Consider the following 18,406-nt stretch of genomic DNA (forward strand, 5'->3'; position numbering starts at 1 on the left):
TAAACATAATGAATCCGAAGAGAAAAGTAAAAGGAGGCCTGTGGAGCAGGTCTGGGTGTGACTCCGGATCCCCCAACATCAGGTGCCACCACCAAAGATTCCTACGTGTAGCCCATAGAACCCCAAAAGCAACGGGACGAGTTCTGGTCACATACTCCCTCAAAATGACATCCTGGCCTTCTTCTGGAACTCCCTCCCCTCTCAGACTCTCAAGGTTTCCTCCAGCGTGTCGGTTCCCACAGAGCAGACCTTTGGTCTGAGACCTGACAGTCCAGAAGCCACGCATGCTGCCGCGTGACGGCGGTGTCGCGGCTTGGGACAAGAGGAGGCCCCACGGTGCGGGCTGGGGCGCCAGGCACCGCGGCGGGCGCTGAGGGTGGGGGTGACCCCCACCCCGGGCCGCCGACTCGCTCCCAGAAAGGGGACAGAACAAGAGGCAAAACAAAAAAAAAAAGAAGAAGAAGCCTACGGCACCCGGTATTCCCAGGCGGTCTCCCATCCAAGTACTAACCAGGCCCGACCCTGCTTAGCTTCCGAGACCAGACGAGATCGGGCGCGTTCAGGGTGGTGTGGCCCTAGACTGCGGAGGGCGCCCCTGCCCCGCTCAAGAAGCCGAGCCTCTCTGCGCTTCCCCGCCGCCTCCTCCCGCCCCAGGCCCCGCGCCGGCGCTGACCCGCACCGGGCCGGGCCTGTTGAGTTCACCGGCCGGGTCCCGCGGGCTCCGAGGGACGGGGGTGACAGGCGGGGCGGGGCCAGGCGGGGCGGGGCGGGCAGGGAGCGGCGGGCCGGGGTGGGGGGCTGTCTCTCTATACACACACACACACACACACACACACTCACACTCACTCACTCACACTCACACAAGATGCGCCTCCACGGCTGGACTCGCCAAGGTGGAGACCTTCCAGCCCCCTTCCTCTCCTCGCCTGGCCCACCCCCAGCTCGTGGCCGCCGCCGCCGCCGCCGCCGCCGCCGCCGCCGCCGCCGCCGCCGCCGCCGCCGATTGCGCATGCGCGGGTCGCCCGCCCTTTGACCCCAGGCAGGGGCCGCCCTCCCCGACAACCCCTTTCAGCTGTGCCCCCCACCCTGTGGGTGGGCTGCCGCCTATTCCCCCGGGCCCAGGCTGGGGCACAGCGCATGGGGGAGGGGAGCGAGTGTATGGGGCGTCTCTCTCTCTCTCTAGGGATGTGTCCCATGGGTGGGGTGGCGTGGTTTGTGGGGCGCTGAAGAAATCAGTCCCCTCCATCTCCTACCTCTGGAAAACGCCCAAGCCCTTGGAGAACTGCCGGCAACGCGACCGTGGGGGCCGGGACCCTCCTCTGTGTCCTCCTGTGGCCCAGTCCAAGGGGCCTGGGCCTGGCCGGGGCTGCATTGGACCCCGACCACCCTGGCGTGTGGACTCGCTAAAAATCGGCGATTAGATATTGGATTCCAGCTTCATTGAGGTCATTTCACTAATGAGTGCACCGGAAAGAGTTTCCTAATCCATCTGTGAGGGTGGCAACTGAAAGAGAATTTTAAAGCTGACAGAATAGGCGAGGAAAGGCATAGGAGATTTCCACACCCAGTAAGGAAGCCTTTCCCGAAATGGAAGAAAGAAACGAGCAAACAGAAACACCGGTAGCCCGCCAGGATCAGAGTCTGCCCCCGAGAGAAAGTACCCTGACCAGGTTCACCCGTGGGTGGGTGGCGAGCTAGCGGCATTCAGAAGAGCGAGGCCCGCAGTCTGTGCAGAAGACACCTGCACTCGGGTGTGTGTGGCGGCACGATTCACAAGCAGCTCCAGATGTTAAGCCAAGGAGAAGCCAGGGAGTTCCCAACGCCCCAGGTGTCCTCAGCCCACGACTGGCTGCTGGGGGAATGCGCAGCCCGGCTCCTTGTCTCAGAGCCCTTGTCTCAGAGCGGGACAACCAGGAGGTGTGACGTACACCCCGGGGTTCCCAGGAGGATCAGGCTGAAGCTGGGACTTGGCCTGAAAGTGTCCCCTCGCATGGCCACCCCCTTCCCCTTCCTGCTCCTCTACTCCTGGTGCCCCTCCATCCAGGGGCCAGACCTTAAAGAGTCACCCGCAAGAGAATCCTGGTCCCAAAAGAGCCTTCTGGGAGACCCGTGCTGAGAGAGGTTGTGGGCATGGCCCGCTGGGGCTCTGCCCCACCCAGGGCTGAGAGATGCAACCTCCCAGCTCTGGGTCCCTGCAGGGGAAGCGTTGGCAAGCACAGGGCCAGTCCTCCAAAGGCCCAGGTGCAGGGAGCCCAGGCCAAGCAGCCTGTGGAAGAAGCCACCCCGGGAACACGACTGCAGGCCACGGCCCTTCCCACCTCCTCCTCCTCCTCCTCCTGCTCCTCCACCCCCCCGACCTCCCACCCCCCCCCGACATGGCGCAGGGCTCAGAGACACCTCAGACACTTGCTACCCAAAGTGCAAAGGGCATCAGTTGCTCCTCCAAACCCCCCCCCTGCCCAGCAGACCGCGTTGTCCAGCCAGCCCCCGGGCCTCCCTGGGGTGCCCAGCACAAAAGTGCAGACAACCACCGGACCCTCAATCTCAGTTTTCGGATGTTTTTGCCACTCTAAGGTCCCGCAGGCCAGCTGAGCCTTCTGGCAGGACAGAGAGCCCCGGAATCCGACGTGGAGAGCTGGGTGTACGTCCCCACGAGGAGGCGGTCCCCACCTCCGCGGCTCTCCCCTTGCGGGGGGGAAAAGCAGCCACGGGGCCTCAGAGAAGACACCAGGCTGGGCGCCCGCCCCACAGTGGGGGCACGTCCCCCGCAGGCCACTTAGCGCCGGCCGCCGGCCGGCGGACGGTTGGGTGGCGCGAGACGCTGCGGCCGCCCTGCTACCGGGTTCCTGGGAGGGCGTCCTGGAACCAGCGTCCACACCAAGCCCTTGGAAGGCCCAGGCGACGGAGGAGCCCCGTCAGGCAGGGGCCGAGGACGGTGACGGCCCGGGCGGGGAGGAGCGTGTCAGGCAGGGGCAGAGGACGGTGACAGGTGACAGGCCGGGCGGGAAGGAGTCAGTCAGGCAGGGGCCGAGGAGGAGACGGGCTGGGTAAGGGTTAGGGTTAGAGTCAGGGCACAAGTCACAATCGCAAAGACCTGGAAGCGACCCGAGTGCCCATCGACCCACGAGTGCGTAAATGAAATGTGGCGCGTGGACACCACGGAGTGCTATTCAGCTAGGAGGAGCAGCGGTGAGAGGGCACCTCTCGTGGTTCTCCTGGCCAGAGCTGGAACCCGTTCCAGTAAGCCAGGTAGCCCAAGAATGGACACACGAGCACCACGTGCTCGCGCTCACCAGCAAATGGGTACGAACCGATGGACACCTAAGTGGACACAGAGGAATCACCTTCATCGGGTGGGTGTCGGGCGGGTGGGGGGAGGGGATGGGCATACACCTCCATTAGGAATGGGGTGGGTGCGCACCGACTGGGGGATGGGCGCACTTGAGGCTCTGACCCGAGGGGGGAGGCTGGGAGAGGGCAACGTACCCGACCTTAACATTGGTACCCCCACAATACGCTGGAACAACATCAGAGGTTAATGAATAAGAACACAGGGGGGAGGGGGGCACGGGCAACACATGTCACCTTAATACTTGGACTCCCATCATCTGCTTGAAAAGAGAGAGAAAAGAAAATGCAATCATAGAGATAAGAGACACTTTTTAAACATAATGAATCCGAAGAGAAAAGTAAAAGGAGGCCTGTGGAGCAGGTCTGGGTGTGACTCCGGATCCCCCAACATCAGGTGCCACCACCAAAGATTCCTACGTGTAGCCCATAGAACCCCAAAAGCAACGGGACGAGTTCTGGTCACATACTCCCTCAAAATGACATCCTGGCCTTCTTCTGGAACTCCCTCCCCTCTCAGACTCTCAAGGTTTCCTCCAGCGTGTCGGTTCCCACAGAGCAGACCTTTGGTCTGAGACCTGACAGTCCAGAAGCCACGCATGCTGCCGCGTGACGGCGGTGTCGCGGCTTGGGACAAGAGGAGGCCCCACGGTGCGGGCTGGGGCGCCAGGCACCGCGGCGGGCGCTGAGGGTGGGGGTGACCCCCACCCCGGGCCGCCGACTCGCTCCCAGAAAGGGGACAGAACAAGAGGCAAAACAAAAAAAAAAAGAAGAAGAAGCCTACGGCACCCGGTATTCCCAGGCGGTCTCCCATCCAAGTACTAACCAGGCCCGACCCTGCTTAGCTTCCGAGACCAGACTAGATCGGGCGCGTTCAGGGTGGTGTGGCCCTAGACTGCGGAGGGCGCCCCTGCCCCGCTCAAGAAGCCGAGCCTCTCTGCGCTTCCCCGCCGCCTCCTCCCGCCCCAGGCCCCGCGCCGGCGCTGACCCGCACCGGGCCGGGCCTGTTGAGTTCACCGGCCGGGTCCCGCGGGCTCCGAGGGACGGGGGTGACAGGCGGGGCGGGGCGGGGCGGGGCGGGCAGGGAGCGGCGGGCCGGGGTGGGGGGCTGTCTCTCTATACACACACACACACACACACACACACACTCACACTCACACTCACTCACTCACACTCACACAAGATGCGCCTCCACGGCTGGACTCGCCAAGGTGGAGACCTTCCAGCCCCCTTCCTCTCCTCGCCTGGCCCACCCCCAGCTCGTGGCCGCCGCCGCCGCCGCCGCCGCCGCCGCCGCCGCCGCCGCCGCCGCCGCCGCCGATTTCGCATGCGCGGGTCGCCCGCCCTTTGACCCCAGGCAGGGGCCGCCCTCCCCGACAACCCCTTTCAGCTGTGCCCCCCACCCTGTGGGTGGGCTGCCGCCTATTCCCCCGGGCCCAGGCTGGGGCACAGCGCATGGGTGAGGGGAGCGAGTGTATGGGGCGTCTCTCTCTCTCTCTAGGGATGTGTCCCATGGGTGGGGTGGCGTGGTTTGTGGGGCGCTGAAGAAATCAGTCCCCTCCATCTCCTACCTCTGGAAAACGCCCAAGCCCTTGGAGAACTGCCGGCAACGCGACCGTGGGGGCCGGGACCCTCCTCTGTGTCCTCCTGTGGCCCAGTCCAAGGGGCCTGGGCCTGGCCGGGGCTGCATTGGACCCCGACCACCCTGGCGTGTGGACTCGCTAAAAATCGGCGATTAGATATTGGATTCCAGCTTCATTGAGGTCATTTCACTAATGAGTGCACCGGAAAGAGTTTCCTAATCCATCTGTGAGGGTGGCAACTGAAAGAGAATTTTAAAGCTGACAGAATAGGCGAGGAAAGGCATAGGAGATTTCCACACCCAGTAAGGAAGCCTTTCCCGAAATGGAAGAAAGAAACGAGCAAACAGAAACACCGGTAGCCCGCCAGGATCAGAGTCTGCCCCCGAGAGAAAGTACCCTGACCAGGTTCACCCGTGGGTGGGTGGCGAGCTAGCGGCATTCAGAAGAGCGAGGCCCGCAGTCTGTGCAGAAGACACCTGCACTCGGGTGTGTGTGGCGGCACGATTCACAAGCAGCTCCAGATGTTAAGCCAAGGAGAAGCCAGGGAGTTCCCAACGCCCCAGGTGTCCTCAGCCCACGACTGGCTGCTGGGGGAATGCGCAGCCCGGCTCCTTGTCTCAGAGCCCTTGTCTCAGAGCGGGACAACCAGGAGGTGTGACGTACACCCCGGGGTTCCCAGGAGGATCAGGCTGAAGCTGGGACTTGGCCTGAAAGTGTCCCCTCGCATGGCCACCCCCTTCCCCTTCCTGCTCCTCTACTCCTGGTGCCCCTCCATCCAGGGGCCAGACCTTAAAGAGTCACCCGCAAGAGAATCCTGGTCCCAAAAGAGCCTTCTGGGAGACCCGTGCTGAGAGAGGTTGTGGGCATGGCCCGCTGGGGCTCTGCCCCACCCAGGGCTGAGAGATGCAACCTCCCAGCTCTGGGTCCCTGCAGGGGAAGCGTTGGCAAGCACAGGGCCAGTCCTCCAAAGGCCCAGGTGCAGGGAGCCCAGGCCAAGCAGCCTGTGGAAGAAGCCACCCCGGGAACACGACTGCAGGCCACGGCCCTTCCCACCTCCTCCTCCTCCTCCTCCTGCTCCTCCACCCCCCCGACCTCCCACCCCCCCCCGACATGGCGCAGGGCTCAGAGACACCTCAGACACTTGCTACCCAAAGTGCAAAGGGCATCAGTTGCTCCTCCAAACCCCCCCCCTGCCCAGCAGACCGCGTTGTCCAGCCAGCCCCCGGGCCTCCCTGGGGTGCCCAGCACAAAAGTGCAGACAACCACCGGACCCTCAATCTCAGTTTTCGGATGTTTTTGCCACTCTAAGGTCCCGCAGGCCAGCTGAGCCTTCTGGCAGGACAGAGAGCCCCGGAATCCGACGTGGAGAGCTGGGTGTACGTCCCCACGAGGAGGCGGTCCCCACCTCCGCGGCTCTCCCCTTGCGGGGGGGAAAAGCAGCCACGGGGCCTCAGAGAAGACACCAGGCTGGGCGCCCGCCCCACAGTGGGGGCACGTCCCCCGCAGGCCACTTAGCGCCGGCCGCCGGCCGGCGGACGGTTGGGTGGCGCGAGACGCTGCGGCCGCCCTGCTACCGGGTTCCTGGGAGGGCGTCCTGGAACCAGCGTCCACACCAAGCCCTTGGAAGGCCCAGGCGACGGAGGAGCCCCGTCAGGCAGGGGCCGAGGACGGTGACGGCCCGGGCGGGGAGGAGCGTGTCAGGCAGGGGCAGAGGACGGTGACAGGTGACAGGCCGGGCGGGAAGGAGTCAGTCAGGCAGGGGCCGAGGAGGAGACGGGCTGGGTAAGGGTTAGGGTTAGAGTCAGGGCACAAGTCACAATCGCAAAGACCTGGAAGCGACCCGAGTGCCCATCGACCCACGAGTGCGTAAATGAAATGTGGCGCGTGGACACCACGGAGTGCTATTCAGCTAGGAGGAGCAGCGGTGAGAGGGCACCTCTCGTGGTTCTCCTGGCCAGAGCTGGAACCCGTTCCAGTAAGCCAGGTAGCCCAAGAATGGACACACGAGCACCACGTGCTCGCGCTCACCAGCAAATGGGTACGAACCGATGGACACCTAAGTGGACACAGAGGAATCACCTTCATCGGGTGGGTGTCGGGCGGGTGGGGGGAGGGGATGGGCATACACCTCCATTAGGAATGGGGTGGGTGCGCACCGACTGGGGGATGGGCGCACTTGAGGCTCTGACCCGAGGGGGGAGGCTGGGAGAGGGCAACGTACCCGACCTTAACATTGGTACCCCCACAATACGCTGGAACAACATCAGAGGTTAATGAATAAGAACACAGGGGGGAGGGGGGCACGGGCAACACATGTCACCTTAATACTTGGACTCCCATCATCTGCTTGAAAAGAGAGAGAAAAGAAAATGCAATCATAGAGATAAGAGACACTTTTTAAACATAATGAATCCGAAGAGAAAAGTAAAAGGAGGCCTGTGGAGCAGGTCTGGGTGTGACTCCGGATCCCCCAACATCAGGTGCCACCACCAAAGATTCCTACGTGTAGCCCATAGAACCCCAAAAGCAACGGGACGAGTTCTGGTCACATACTCCCTCCAAATGACATCCTGGCCTTCTTCTGGAACTCCCTCCCCTCTCAGACTCTCAAGGTTTCCTCCAGCGTGTCGGTTCCCACAGAGCAGACCTTTGGTCTGAGACCTGACAGTCCAGAAGCCACGCATGCTGCCGCGTGACGGCGGTGTCGCGGCTTGGGACAAGAGGAGGCCCCACGGTGCGGGCTGGGGCGCCAGGCACCGCGGCGGGCGCTGAGGGTGGGGGTGACCCCCACCCCGGGCCGCCGACTCGCTCCCAGAAAGGGGACAGAACAAGAGGCAAAACAAAAAAAAAAAGAAGAAGAAGCCTACGGCACGGCACCCGGTATTCCCAGGCGGTCTCCCATCCAAGTACTAACCAGGCCCGACCCTGCTTAGCTTCCGAGACCAGACTAGATCGGGCGCGTTCAGGGTGGTGTGGCCCTAGACTGCGGAGGGCGCCCCTGCCCCGCTCAAGAAGCCGAGCCTCTCTGCGCTTCCCCGCCGCCTCCTCCCGCCCCAGGCCCCGCGCCGGCGCTGACCCGCACCGGGCCGGGCCTGTTGAGTTCACCGGCCGGGTCTGGCGGGCTCCGAGGGACGGGGGTGACAGGCGGGGCGGGGCCAGGCGGGGCGGGGCGGGCAGGGAGCGGCGGGCCGGGGTGGGGGGCTGTCTCTCTATACACACACACACACACACACACACTCACACTCACTCACTCACACTCACACAAGATGCGCCTCCACGGCTGGACTCGCCAAGGTGGAGACCTTCCAGCCCCCTTCCTCTCCTCGCCTGGCCCACCCCCAGCTCGTGGCCGCCGCCGCCGCCGCCGCCGCCGCCGCCGCCGCCGCCGCCGCCGCCGCCGCCGATTGCGCATGCGCGGGTCGCCCGCCCTTTGACCCCAGGCAGGGGCCGCCCTCCCCGACAACCCCTTTCAGCTGTGCCCCCCACCCTGTGGGTGGGCTGCCGCCTATTCCCCCGGGCCCAGGCTGGGGCACAGCGCATGGGTGAGGGGAGCGAGTGTATGGGGCGTCTCTCTCTCTCTCTAGGGATGTGTCCCATGGGTGGGGTGGCGTGGTTTGTGGGGCGCTGAAGAAATCAGTCCCCTCCATCTCCTACCTCTGGAAAACGCCCAAGCCCTTGGAGAACTGCCGGCAACGCGACCGTGGGGGCCGGGACCCTCCTCTGTGTCCTCCTGTGGCCCAGTCCAAGGGGCCTGGGCCTGGCCGGGGCTGCATTGGACCCCGACCACCCTGGCGTGTGGACTCGCTAAAAATCGGCGATTAGATATTGGATTCCAGCTTCATTGAGGTCATTTCACTAATGAGTGCACCGGAAAGAGTTTCCTAATCCATCTGTGAGGGTGGCAACTGAAAGAGAATTTTAAAGCTGACAGAATAGGCGAGGAAAGGCATAGGAGATTTCCACACCCAGTAAGGAAGCCTTTCCCGAAATGGAAGAAAGAAACGAGCAAACAGAAACACCGGTAGCCCGCCAGGATCAGAGTCTGCCCCCGAGAGAAAGTACCCTGACCAGGTTCACCCGTGGGTGGGTGGCGAGCTAGCGGCATTCAGAAGAGCGAGGCCCGCAGTCTGTGCAGAAGACACCTGCACTCGGGTGTGTGTGGCGGCACGATTCACAAGCAGCTCCAGATGTTAAGCCAAGGAGAAGCCAGGGAGTTCCCAACGCCCCAGGTGTCCTCAGCCCACGACTGGCTGCTGGGGGAATGCGCAGCCCGGCTCCTTGTCTCAGAGCCCTTGTCTCAGAGCGGGACAACCAGGAGGTGTGACGTACACCCCGGGGTTCCCAGGAGGATCAGGCTGAAGCTGGGACTTGGCCTGAAAGTGTCCCCTCGCATGGCCACCCCCTTCCCCTTCCTGCTCCTCTACTCCTGGTGCCCCTCCATCCAGGGGCCAGACCTTAAAGAGTCACCCGCAAGAGAATCCTGGTCCCAAAAGAGCCTTCTGGGAGACCCGTGCTGAGAGAGGTTGTGGGCATGGCCCGCTGGGGCTCTGCCCCACCCAGGGCTGAGAGATGCAACCTCCCAGCTCTGGGTCCCTGCAGGGGAAGCGTTGGCAAGCACAGGGCCAGTCCTCCAAAGGCCCAGGTGCAGGGAGCCCAGGCCAAGCAGCCTGTGGAAGAAGCCACCCCGGGAACACGACTGCAGGCCACGGCCCTTCCCACCTCCTCCTCCTCCTCCTCCTGCTCCTCCACCCCCCCGACCTCCCACCCCCCCCCCGACATGGCGCAGGGCTCAGAGACACCTCAGACACTTGCTACCCAAAGTGCAAAGGGCATCAGTTGCTCCTCCAAACCCCCCCCCTGCCCAGCAGACCGCGTTGTCCAGCCAGCCCCCGGGCCTCCCTGGGGTGCCCAGCACAAAAGTGCAGACAACCACCGGACCCTCAATCTCAGTTTTCGGATGTTTTTGCCACTCTAAGGTCCCGCAGGCCAGCTGAGCCTTCTGGCAGGACAGAGAGCCCCGGAATCCGACGTGGAGAGCTGGGTGTACGTCCCCACGAGGAGGCGGTCCCCACCTCCGCGGCTCTCCCCTTGCGGGGGGGAAAAGCAGCCACGGGGCCTCAGAGAAGACACCAGGCTGGGCGCCCGCCCCACAGTGGGGGCACGTCCCCCGCAGGCCACTTAGCGCCGGCCGCCGGCCGGCGGACGGTTGGGTGGCGCGAGACGCTGCGGCCGCCCTGCTACCGGGTTCCTGGGAGGGCGTCCTGGAACCAGCGTCCACACCAAGCCCTTGGAAGGCCCAGGCGACGGAGGAGCCCCGTCAGGCAGGGGCCGAGGACGGTGACGGCCCGGGCGGGGAGGAGCGTGTCAGGCAGGGGCAGAGGACGGTGACAGGTGACAGGCCGGGCGGGAAGGAGTCAGTCAGGCAGGGGCCGAGGAGGAGACGGGCTGGGTAAGGGTTAGGGTTAGAGTCAGGGCACAAGTCACAATCGCAAAGACCTGGAAGCGACCCGAGTGCCCATCGACCCACGAGTGCGTAAATGAAATGTGGCGCGTGGACACCACGGAGTGCTATTCAGCTAGGAGGAGCAGCGGTGAGAGGGCACCTCTCGTGGTTCTCCTGGCCAGAGCTGGAACCCGTTCCAGTAAGCCAGGTAGCCCAAGAATGGACACACGAGCACCACGTGCTCGCGCTCACCAGCAAATGGGTACGAACCGATGGACACCTAAGTGGACACAGAGGAATCACCTTCATCGGGTGGGTGTCGGGCGGGTGGGGGGAGGGGATGGGCATACACCTCCATTAGGAATGGGGTGGGTGCGCACCGACTGGGGGATGGGCGCACTTGAGGCTCTGACCCGAGGGGGGAGGCTGGGAGAGGGCAACGTACCCGACCTTAACATTGGTACCCCCACAATACGCTGGAACAACATCAGAGGTTAATGAATAAGAACACAGGGGGGAGGGGGGCACGGGCAACACATGTCACCTTAATACTTGGACTCCCATCATCTGCTTGAAAAGAGAGAGAAAAGAAAATGCAATCATAGAGATAAGAGACACTTTTTAAACATAATGAATCCGAAGAGAAAAGTAAAAGGAGGCCTGTGGAGCAGGTCTGGGTGTGACTCCGGATCCCCCAACATCAGGTGCCACCACCAAAGATTCCTACGTGTAGCCCATAGAACCCCAAAAGCAACGGGACGAGTTCTGGTCACATACTCCCTCAAAATGACATCCTGGCCTTCTTCTGGAACTCCCTCCCCTCTCAGACTCTCAAGGTTTCCTCCAGCGTGTCGGTTCCCACAGAGCAGACCTTTGGTCTGAGACCTGACAGTCCAGAAGCCACGCATGCTGCCGCGTGACGGCGGTGTCGCGGCTTGGGACAAGAGGAGGCCCCACGGTGCGGGCTGGGGCGCCAGGCACCGCGGCGGGCGCTGAGGGTGGGGGTGACCCCCACCCCGGGCCGCCGACTCGCTCCCAGAAAGGGGACAGAACAAGAGGCAAAACAAAAAAAAAAAGAAGAAGAAGCCTACGGCACCCGGTATTCCCAGGCGGTCTCCCATCCAAGTACTAACCAGGCCCGACCCTGCTTAGCTTCCGAGACCAGACGAGATCGGGCGCGTTCAGGGTGGTGTGGCCCTAGACTGCGGAGGGCGCCCCTGCCCCGCTCAAGAAGCCGAGCCTCTCTGCGCTTCCCCGCCGCCTCCTCCCGCCCCAGGCCCCGCGCCGGCGCTGACCCGCACCGGGCCGGGCCTGTTGAGTTCACCGGCCGGGTCCCGCGGGCTCCGAGGGACGGGGGTGACAGGCGGGGCGGGGCCAGGCGGGGCGGGGCGGGCAGGGAGCGGCGGGCCGGGGTGGGGGGCTGTCTCTCTATACACACACACACACACACACACACACTCACACTCACTCACTCACACTCACACAAGATGCGCCTCCACGGCTGGACTCGCCAAGGTGGAGACCTTCCAGCCCCCTTCCTCTCCTCGCCTGGCCCACCCCCAGCTCGTGGCCGCCGCCGCCGCCGCCGCCGCCGCCGCCGCCGCCGCCGCCGCCGCCGCCGCCGCCGATTGCGCATGCGCGGGTCGCCCGCCCTTTGACCCCAGGCAGGGGCCGCCCTCCCCGACAACCCCTTTCAGCTGTGCCCCCCACCCTGTGGGTGGGCTGCCGCCTATTCCCCCGGGCCCAGGCTGGGGCACAGCGCATGGGGGAGGGGAGCGAGTGTATGGGGCGTCTCTCTCTCTCTCTAGGGATGTGTCCCATGGGTGGGGTGGCGTGGTTTGTGGGGCGCTGAAGAAATCAGTCCCCTCCATCTCCTACCTCTGGAAAACGCCCAAGCCCTTGGAGAACTGCCGGCAACGCGACCGTGGGGGCCGGGACCCTCCTCTGTGTCCTCCTGTGGCCCAGTCCAAGGGGCCTGGGCCTGGCCGGGGCTGCATTGGACCCCGACCACCCTGGCGTGTGGACTCGCTAAAAATCGGCGATTAGATATTGGATTCCAGCTTCATTGAGGTCATTTCACTAATGAGTGCACCGGAAAGAGTTTCCTAATCCATCTGTGAGGGTGGCAACTGAAAGAGAATTTTAAAGCTGACAGAATAGGCGAGGAAAGGCATAGGAGATTTCCACACCCAGTAAGGAAGCCTTTCCCGAAATGGAAGAAAGAAACGAGCAAACAGAAACACCGGTAGCCCGCCAGGATCAGAGTCTGCCCCCGAGAGAAAGTACCCTGACCAGGTTCACCCGTGGGTGGGTGGCGAGCTAGCGGCATTCAGAAGAGCGAGGCCCGCAGTCTGTGCAGAAGACACCTGCACTCGGGTGTGTGTGGCGGCACGATTCACAAGCAGCTCCAGATGTTAAGCCAAGGAGAAGCCAGGGAGTTCCCAACGCCCCAGGTGTCCTCAGCCCACGACTGGCTGCTGGGGGAATGCGCAGCCCGGCTCCTTGTCTCAGAGCCCTTGTCTCAGAGCGGGACAACCAGGAGGTGTGACGTACACCCCGGGGTTCCCAGGAGGATCAGGCTGAAGCTGGGACTTGGCCTGAAAGTGTCCCCTCGCATGGCCACCCCCTTCCCCTTCCTGCTCCTCTACTCCTGGTGCCCCTCCATCCAGGGGCCAGACCTTAAAGAGTCACCCGCAAGAGAATCCTGGTCCCAAAAGAGCCTTCTGGGAGACCCGTGCTGAGAGAGGTTGTGGGCATGGCCCGCTGGGGCTCTGCCCCACCCAGGGCTGAGAGATGCAACCTCCCAGCTCTGGGTCCCTGCAGGGGAAGCGTTGGCAAGCACAGGGCCAGTCCTCCAAAGGCCCAGGTGCAGGGAGCCCAGGCCAAGCAGCCTGTGGAAGAAGCCACCCCGGGAACACGACTGCAGGCCACGGCCCTTCCCACCTCCTCCTCCTCCTCCTCCTGCTCCTCCACCCCCCCGACCTCCCACCCCCCCCCGACATGGCGCAGGGCTCAGAGACACCTCAGACACTTGCTACCCAAAGTGCAAAGGGCATCAGTTGCTCCTCCAAACCCCCCCCCTGCCCAGCAGACCGCGTTGTCCAGCCAGCCCCCGGGCCTCCCTGGGGTGCCCAGCACAAAAGTGCAGACAACCACCGGACCCTCAATCTCAGTTTTCGGATGTTTTTGCCACTCTAAGGTCCCGCAGGCCAGCTGAGCCTTCTGGCAGGACAGAGAGCCCCGGAATCCGACGTGGAGAGCTGGGTGTACGTCCCCACGAGGAGGCGGTCCCCACCTCCGCGGCTCTCCCCTTGCGGGGGGGAAAAGCAGCCACGGGGCCTCAGAGAAGACACCAGGCTGGGCGCCCGCCCCACAGTGGGGGCACGTCCCCCGCAGGCCACTTAGCGCCGGCCGCCGGCCGGCGGACGGTTGGGTGGCGCGAGACGCTGCGGCCGCCCTGCTACCGGGTTCCTGGGAGGGCGTCCTGGAACCAGCGTCCACACCAAGCCCTTGGAAGGCCCAGGCGACGGAGGAGCCCCGTCAGGCAGGGGCCGAGGACGGTGACGGCCCGGGCGGGGAGGAGCGTGTCAGGCAGGGGCAGAGGACGGTGACAGGTGACAGGCCGGGCGGGAAGGAGTCAGTCAGGCAGGGGCCGAGGAGGAGACGGGCTGGGTAAGGGTTAGGGTTAGAGTCAGGGCACAAGTCACAATCGCAAAGACCTGGAAGCGACCCGAGTGCCCATCGACCCACGAGTGCGTAAATGAAATGTGGCGCGTGGACACCACGGAGTGCTATTCAGCTAGGAGGAGCAGCGGTGAGAGGGCACCTCTCGTGGTTCTCCTGGCCAGAGCTGGAACCCGTTCCAGTAAGCCAGGTAGCCCAAGAATGGACACACGAGCACCACGTGCTCGCGCTCACCAGCAAATGGGTACGAACCGATGGACACCTAAGTGGACACAGAGGAATCACCTTCATCGGGTGGGTGTCGGGCGGGTGGGGGGAGGGGATGGGCATACACCTCCATTAGGAATGGGGTGGGTGCGCACCGACTGGGGGATGGGCGCACTTGAGGCTCTGACCCGAGGGGGGAGGCTGGGAGAGGGCAACGTACCCGACCTTAACATTGGTACCCCCACAATACGCTGGAACAACATCAGAGGTTAATGAATAAGAACACAGGGGGGAGGGGGGCACGGGCAACACATGTCACCTTAATACTTGGACTCCCATCATCTGCTTGAAAAGAGAGAGAAAAGAAAATGCAATCATAGAGATAAGAGACACTTTTTAAACATAATGAATCCGAAGAGAAAAGTAAAAGGAGGCCTGTGGAGCAGGTCTGGGTGTGACTCCGGATCCCCCAACATCAGGTGCCACCACCAAAGATTCCTACGTGTAGCCCATAGAACCCCAAAAGCAACGGGACGAGTTCTGGTCACATACTCCCTCAAAATGACATCCTGGCCTTCTTCTGGAACTCCCTCCCCTCTCAGACTCTCAAGGTTTCCTCCAGCGTGTCGGTTCCCACAGAGCAGACCTTTGGTCTGAGACCTGACAGTCCAGAAGCCACGCATGCTGCCGCGTGACGGCGGTGTCGCGGCTTGGGACAAGAGGAGGCCCCACGGTGCGGGCTGGGGCGCCAGGCACCGCGGCGGGCGCTGAGGGTGGGGGTGACCCCCACCCCGGGCCGCCGACTCGCTCCCAGAAAGGGGACAGAACAAGAGGCAAAACAAAAAAAAAAAGAAGAAGAAGCCTACGGCACCCGGTATTCCCAGGCGGTCTCCCATCCAAGTACTAACCAGGCCCGACCCTGCTTAGCTTCCGAGACCAGACTAGATCGGGCGCGTTCAGGGTGGTGTGGCCCTAGACTGCGGAGGGCGCCCCTGCCCCGCTCAAGAAGCCGAGCCTCTCTGCGCTTCCCCGCCGCCTCCTCCCGCCCCAGGCCCCGCGCCGGCGCTGACCCGCACCGGGCCGGGCCTGTTGAGTTCACCGGCCGGGTCCCGCGGGCTCCGAGGGACGGGGGTGACAGGCGGGGCGGGGCGGGGCGGGGCGGGCAGGGAGCGGCGGGCCGGGGTGGGGGGCTGTCTCTCTATACACACACACACACACACACACACACACTCACACTCACACTCACTCACTCACACTCACACAAGATGCGCCTCCACGGCTGGACTCGCCAAGGTGGAGACCTTCCAGCCCCCTTCCTCTCCTCGCCTGGCCCACCCCCAGCTCGTGGCCGCCGCCGCCGCCGCCGCCGCCGCCGCCGCCGCCGCCGCCGCCGCCGCCGCCGCCGCCGCCGATTTCGCATGCGCGGGTCGCCCGCCCTTTGACCCCAGGCAGGGGCCGCCCTCCCCGACAACCCCTTTCAGCTGTGCCCCCCACCCTGTGGGTGGGCTGCCGCCTATTCCCCCGGGCCCAGGCTGGGGCACAGCGCATGGGTGAGGGGAGCGAGTGTATGGGGCGTCTCTCTCTCTCTCTAGGGATGTGTCCCATGGGTGGGGTGGCGTGGTTTGTGGGGCGCTGAAGAAATCAGTCCCCTCCATCTCCTACCTCTGGAAAACGCCCAAGCCCTTGGAGAACTGCCGGCAACGCGACCGTGGGGGCCGGGACCCTCCTCTGTGTCCTCCTGTGGCCCAGTCCAAGGGGCCTGGGCCTGGCCGGGGCTGCATTGGACCCCGACCACCCTGGCGTGTGGACTCGCTAAAAATCGGCGATTAGATATTGGATTCCAGCTTCATTGAGGTCATTTCACTAATGAGTGCACCGGAAAGAGTTTCCTAATCCATCTGTGAGGGTGGCAACTGAAAGAGAATTTTAAAGCTGACAGAATAGGCGAGGAAAGGCATAGGAGATTTCCACACCCAGTAAGGAAGCCTTTCCCGAAATGGAAGAAAGAAACGAGCAAACAGAAACACCGGTAGCCCGCCAGGATCAGAGTCTGCCCCCGAGAGAAAGTACCCTGACCAGGTTCACCCGTGGGTGGGTGGCGAGCTAGCGGCATTCAGAAGAGCGAGGCCCGCAGTCTGTGCAGAAGACACCTGCACTCGGGTGTGTGTGGCGGCACGATTCACAAGCAGCTCCAGATGTTAAGCCAAGGAGAAGCCAGGGAGTTCCCAACGCCCCAGGTGTCCTCAGCCCACGACTGGCTGCTGGGGGAATGCGCAGCCCGGCTCCTTGTCTCAGAGCCCTTGTCTCAGAGCGGGACAACCAGGAGGTGTGACGTACACCCCGGGGTTCCCAGGAGGATCAGGCTGAAGCTGGGACTTGGCCTGAAAGTGTCCCCTCGCATGGCCACCCCCTTCCCCTTCCTGCTCCTCTACTCCTGGTGCCCCTCCATCCAGGGGCCAGACCTTAAAGAGTCACCCGCAAGAGAATCCTGGTCCCAAAAGAGCCTTCTGGGAGACCCGTGCTGAGAGAGGTTGTGGGCATGGCCCGCTGGGGCTCTGCCCCACCCAGGGCTGAGAGATGCAACCTCCCAGCTCTGGGTCCCTGCAGGGGAAGCGTTGGCAAGCACAGGGCCAGTCCTCCAAAGGCCCAGGTGCAGGGAGCCCAGGCCAAGCAGCCTGTGGAAGAAGCCACCCCGGGAACACGACTGCAGGCCACGGCCCTTCCCACCTCCTCCTCCTCCTCCTCCTGCTCCTCCACCCCCCCGACCTCCCACCCCCCCCCGACATGGCGCAGGGCTCAGAGACACCTCAGACACTTGCTACCCAAAGTGCAAAGGGCATCAGTTGCTCCTCCAAACCCCCCCCCTGCCCAGCAGACCGCGTTGTCCAGCCAGCCCCCGGGCCTCCCTGGGGTGCCCAGCACAAAAGTGCAGACAACCACCGGACCCTCAATCTCAGTTTTCGGATGTTTTTGCCACTCTAAGGTCCCGCAGGCCAGCTGAGCCTTCTGGCAGGACAGAGAGCCCCGGAATCCGACGTGGAGAGCTGGGTGTACGTCCCCACGAGGAGGCGGTCCCCACCTCCGCGGCTCTCCCCTTGCGGGGGGGAAAAGCAGCCACGGGGCCTCAGAGAAGACACCAGGCTGGGCGCCCGCCCCACAGTGGGGGCACGTCCCCCGCAGGCCACTTAGCGCCGGCCGCTGGCCGGCGGACGGTTGGGTGGCGCGAGACGCTGCGGCCGCCCTGCTACCGGGTTCCTGGGAGGGCGTCCTGGAACCAGCGTCCACACCAAGCCCTTGGAAGGCCCAGGCGACGGAGGAGCCCCGTCAGGCAGGGGCCGAGGACGGTGACGGCCCGGGCGGGGAGGAGCGTGTCAGGCAGGGGCAGAGGACGGTGACAGGTGACAGGCCGGGCGGGAAGGAGTCAGTCAGGCAGGGGCCGAGGAGGAGACGGGCTGGGTAAGGGTTAGGGTTAGAGTCAGGGCACAAGTCACAATCGCAAAGACCTGGAAGCGACCCGAGTGCCCATCGACCCACGAGTGCGTAAATGAAATGTGGCGCGTGGACACCACGGAGTGCTATTCAGCTAGGAGGAGCAGCGGTGAGAGGGCACCTCTCGTGGTTCTCCTGGCCAGAGCTGGAACCCGTTCCAGTAAGCCAGGTAGCCCAAGAATGGACACACGAGCACCACGTGCTCGCGCTCACCAGCAAATGGGTACGAACCGATGGACACCTAAGTGGACACAGAGGAATCACCTTCATCGGGTGGGTGTCGGGCGGGTGGGGGGAGGGGATGGGCATACACCTCCATTAGGAATGGGGTGGGTGCGCACCGACTGGGGGATGGGCGCACTTGAGGCTCTGACCCGAGGGGGGAGGCTGGGAGAGGGCAACGTACCCGACCTTAACATTGGTACCCCCACAATACGCTGGAACAACATCAGAGGTTAATGAATAAGAACACAGGGGGGAGGGGGGCACGGGCAACACATGTCACCTTAATACTTGGACTCCCATCATCTGCTTGAAAAGAGAGAGAAAAGAAAATGCAATCATAGAGATAAGAGACACTTTTTAAACATAATGAATCCGAAGAGAAAAGTAAAAGGAGGCCTGTGGAGCAGGTCTGGGTGTGACTCCGGAT

At 63.6% G+C, this 18,406-nt stretch overlaps 4 non-coding genes and 1 pseudogene across 4 annotated transcripts; all 5 read right to left on the reverse strand.

Annotated features, from left to right (window-relative positions):
* Nucleotides 1-462: 462 nt before the first annotated feature.
* Nucleotides 463-581, reverse strand: LOC142873000 (5S ribosomal RNA). The gene has a single exon (XR_012921106.1). It is a non-coding gene; the product is annotated as a 5S ribosomal RNA (ribosomal RNA).
* Nucleotides 582-4,125: 3,544 nt separating this feature from the next.
* Nucleotides 4,126-4,244, reverse strand: LOC142873016 (5S ribosomal RNA). Its single transcript, XR_012921122.1, has one exon. It is a non-coding gene; the product is annotated as a 5S ribosomal RNA (ribosomal RNA).
* Nucleotides 4,245-7,796: 3,552 nt separating this feature from the next.
* Nucleotides 7,797-7,915, reverse strand: LOC142873075 (uncharacterized; annotated as a pseudogene).
* Nucleotides 7,916-11,458: 3,543 nt separating this feature from the next.
* Nucleotides 11,459-11,577, reverse strand: LOC142873002 (5S ribosomal RNA). The gene has a single exon (XR_012921108.1). It is a non-coding gene; the product is annotated as a 5S ribosomal RNA (ribosomal RNA).
* Nucleotides 11,578-15,124: 3,547 nt separating this feature from the next.
* Nucleotides 15,125-15,243, reverse strand: LOC142873017 (5S ribosomal RNA). Its single transcript, XR_012921123.1, has one exon. It is a non-coding gene; the product is annotated as a 5S ribosomal RNA (ribosomal RNA).
* Between the last annotated feature and the right edge of the window lie 3,163 nt (nt 15,244-18,406).

Source organism: Microcebus murinus, chromosome 9 (assembly GCF_040939455.1).
Source record: "Microcebus murinus isolate Inina chromosome 9, M.murinus_Inina_mat1.0, whole genome shotgun sequence".
Lineage (NCBI taxonomy): Eukaryota > Metazoa > Chordata > Mammalia > Primates > Cheirogaleidae > Microcebus > Microcebus murinus.